The sequence below is a fragment of the Chiloscyllium plagiosum genome, chromosome 17 (assembly GCF_004010195.1).
Source record: "Chiloscyllium plagiosum isolate BGI_BamShark_2017 chromosome 17, ASM401019v2, whole genome shotgun sequence".
NCBI lineage: Eukaryota > Metazoa > Chordata > Chondrichthyes > Orectolobiformes > Hemiscylliidae > Chiloscyllium > Chiloscyllium plagiosum.
Genome location: NC_057726.1, coordinates 2,318,240 through 2,322,182, shown reverse-complemented (window position 1 = coordinate 2,322,182; position 3,943 = coordinate 2,318,240). Strand labels below are relative to the sequence as shown.

The window sequence follows — 3,943 nt, the reverse complement described above, 5'->3', positions numbered from 1 at the left end:
CCATCCCTCTCTCCCCTCCCCCCTGTCCCTCCTCTACCCCTCCCGGGCCTGGGCCTGGGCCTTACCCGTCGCCGTTACCCGCCGCCGCTCGATGCCGGTGATCCCACCCCCTCCGCCGGTCTTTCTGGTCATGGACCAATCAGAGACGCACATTATTGGCTGACGCAATCCCCTCGCAGATCGTCAGCTCTAATAGCCAATCAGCAGTCAGTGTTCCACAATGATGTCATGATTGTGTACTTGACAGTTAGTTAGACCAATCGTATGGCCGCATTGTGTCTGGATAGACCAATCGAAGAGCGGCATTGCCTTGGCGCGCCACCTATTTTGATCGTCAGCGTCTAAAGCCAATCATCTACTACCACCGGAATGGGTCTGCGCTGGATTGGTGGATGATGCAGCCAATCAGAGTGTAGATATATGTCCCGCCCATTAGCTGGGACACAGTCTAACACATGGGGACAATAACAGAGAGACTTGCATTTGTGTAGCACCACTGCTCAGCTCAAAGTACTTCACAATCAGTAAGTTTGTAGTCCAGCCACTGCTGTAATGTAACAAAGGCAACAACCAACTTGTACACAACAACCTCCCACAAACTGCAATGTGATTTAAAGCCACTTGCCATGTCTCAGCCCAAACCTGGATATTGTCAAGGACTTGGTGCATTTGGGTATGAACTGCTTCATCTATACAACGAGTAACAGCTGTCCCACCTACTTTAATCTTCCATAATACCTGCCTCATTCTAATCTCAGAATCAAAACAGCTCACAATAGGGTAGAAAGAGAAAATTCCTGAAGAAGGGCTAATGCCCGAAACGTCGATTCTCCTGTTCCCTAGATGCTGCCTGACCTGCTGCGCTTTTCCAGCAACACATATCCATCTCTGATCTCCAGCATCTGCAGACCTCACTTTCTCCTCCTAGAAAGAGTCAAGGCAGGTAGTGTGCTGCCAGTCATTTGGCTCCTCACTCTTCATGAGGAGACGATCCTGACTGACTTACACCAAGCAGGTCCGGGATTGCTATCTGACACTGCCCTTAACTGACTGCTGGAATGACATACAGTAGTAATATGAGCCTGCTATCTCTGACTGAAGCTAATGTAACACCCATGTTTAAGAAGGAATACGGGCAGAGGATAGGATTCAATAGGCCAGTTAGCCTGAGCTTAGTCATTAGTAAGATTTTAGAGTTCATTACCAAGGATGAGATTGCCAAATATTTGGAAATACACAGTAAAATAGGGGTCTCCACCCTGCAGGCACTCTGCCTCTATTCCTGATGAAGGGCTTTTGCCCGAAACGTCGATTTTCCTGCTCCTCGGATGCTGCCTGAACGGGCTGTGCTTTTCCAGCACCACTCTAATCCAGAATTTGGTTTCCAGCATCTGCACTCATTGTTTTTACCCAGTAAAATAGGGCTGTCAGGACAGCTTGATCAATGGGGAAGTCATCGAGTCATAGAGATGTACAGCAAGGAAACAGACCATTTGAGACAGACTTAGATAGGTTCTTGATTAATAAGGGGAATAAAGGGTTATGGAGAGAAGGCAGGCGAATGGGCTTGAGAAATGTATCAGCCATGATTGAATGGTAGAAGAGACTTGATGGGCTGAATGGCCTAATTCTGCTCCTATGGAGAAAGTGAGGACTGCAGATGCTGGAGATCAGAGTCAAGAGTGTAGCGCTGGAATAGCACAGCAGGTCAGGCAGCATCCGAGGAGCAGGAGAGTCAACATTTCAGGCATAAGCCCTTCATCAGGAATGAGGCTCCTATGTCTTATAGTGTTATAACAATTCACAAGGCAGAGATGCTTTGAGTATCTGTGTGGGCTCTGGGTGAGTAAGTGTTATGACAGCAAACAGAGATAGAAATGTGTTCCTGGAAAAGCGCAGCAGGTCAGGCAGCGTCTAGGGAACAGGAGAATCGACGTTTCGGGCATTAGCCCTTCTTCAGGAAACTGTGGGGTATCTGGGGTGCTCAACGCCTTCGGGGCGTGCCAAAGATGCTGGTTCCCGATGTCCAGCATGGAGGGTTTTTGAAGCAAACAGAGAGCCTAGAGATGAAGCCTGCTCCAGTTCTATCAGCTAGGTGTCTGTCCCTGAGCATAAAATGTCCTTGCTGCGATATTATAATGATAGTTGCTGGTGCAGTGGGAGGTGCAACATTGAAGTGTCGAAGCATCTGCATGTGAATTGGGGGTGTGCATGAAGTTGCAGAGAGGTTGGCACATGTTTAATTCCATTGTCTAAGGAGTACTGTGCTGTACTGTTCCCTGTTCCATGTGGGGTATCTGGGGTGCTCAACGCCTTCGGGGCGTGCCAAAGATGCTGGTTCCCGATGTCCAGCATGGAGGGTTTTTGAAGCACATGGTGAGTTGAACACTCTAAGAACCCACTGGTTTCCATGTAGAATTGTCCTGATGGTAATTTGGTAAGATTGCAACCCATGGTGCATTCTCTAACAAACAATAATGAGCATCAATTGTGAACTCGGAACTGTCTGACGAGAATCTCGCCTCACCACTAGAGAAAAGTAAACAAAAGGCAGCTAGATGGACCTCACTGAACATCTCCCATAATTCCACCACAATTCATCCTACTAAAGCCCAGATCACTCACAGCCTCTGACTCTAATTGATTTCTGCAGCTTCTGCAGGTTTATTGTCCAACTGATAAACATATAGCTTTGTGCATCTCCCATCTCAGAGGAACATTTGCAACTTTCCGATCTAAAGTTACAATTCCTGATTTCTGTGGTGACCAAAGTGTCATTCCTTCTCTCTGTTGAAGTTGAAGATGATGTACGTGTTCGTTCTGAAAGGAGGTGAATCTCAAAGTATGGGTCAGTCAGTGAATACACTGGGAGGATTCCAGATGGAAGATCTGAAACAGCAACTTTGAAGGTGCTACCTTCCTGTGGGATTGGTCAGGATGGATCCGATGTAACACTTGGTCGAGATCAACTCTTCACCTGGAAGACCAACAAGGTTAGGGTAGACCAAAGGCCATCTTTCACTGGGTCGATCGTTCTCCAGGTACAGTCAATGTTTGTCTCAAAATGTGTCCTGGGGTCAACACTGCTCCCTCACAGCACCTGGGTTCAATTCCAGCCTTGGGCAACTGTCTATGTGGAGTTTGCACGTTCTCCCTGTGTCTGCATAGATTTCCTCTGCATCCTCTGGTTTCATCCCACAGTCCTACGATATATGGTTTTGGTGGATTGAGCTGAAAATGTGTTGCTGGAAAAGCGCAACAGATCAGGCAGCATCCAAGGAACAGGAGAATCGACGTTTCGGGCATGAGCCCTTCTTCAGGAATCCCGAAACGTCGATTCTCCTGCTCCTTGGATGCTGCCTGACCTGCTGCGCTTTTCCAGCAACACATTTTCAGCTCTGATCTCCAGCATCTGCAGACCTCACTTTCTCTTCTTGATGGATTGACCATGTTAAATTGCACATCGTGTCCAGGGATGTACAGGTGAGGTGCCATGATGAAGACAGGGTTTCAGGGTAGGGTGGGATTCTCCTTGGAGGGTCAGTGGTAACAATGATGGGCCGAATGATCTCTTTCTGTATGGGAGGAATTCTATGAAAGGAATTACGCTCTAAGTCAGTTTCAACGTACATAACTATTTGTGTGGTTAGCATTTCACGTTTAAATCATGATTCATAAATGTCATTCAGTGTAATCTCATGCTGAGTGATAGCTCTGTGTTCTGCCTCCATTTGATTTCTCCCCACTCCTTGCTACTCTTTGCGTTTGTGCTTTTCTCTTTAATTCTCCTTCGTCTTTCCTTCTCCATTTCTGCCTCTTTCTGTGACATTGATATCCATATTCTTCGTTGATATCAATATTCCTCATTGATAGAGTCATAGAGATGTACAGCAGGGAAACAGACCCTTCGGTCCAACCTGTCCATGCCGACCAGATATCCCAA

The 3,943-nt window shown here is 47.1% G+C and overlaps 2 protein-coding genes across 2 annotated transcripts in view; both read right to left on the bottom strand.

Moving 5' to 3' along the window:
• Positions 1-143, bottom strand: part of cebpg (CCAAT enhancer binding protein gamma) — a 36,451-nt gene extending 36,308 nt beyond the window's left edge. Inside the window, exon 1 of the mRNA XM_043706499.1 lies at positions 66-143. The gene's annotated coding sequence lies outside the window, so the exon portion shown is untranslated. The remainder of the gene's footprint in view (positions 1-65) is intronic.
• Positions 1-3,943, bottom strand: part of gpatch1 (G patch domain containing 1) — an 81,809-nt gene that overhangs the window by 33,460 nt on the left and 44,406 nt on the right. The gene's annotated exons all lie outside the window — the stretch shown is intronic.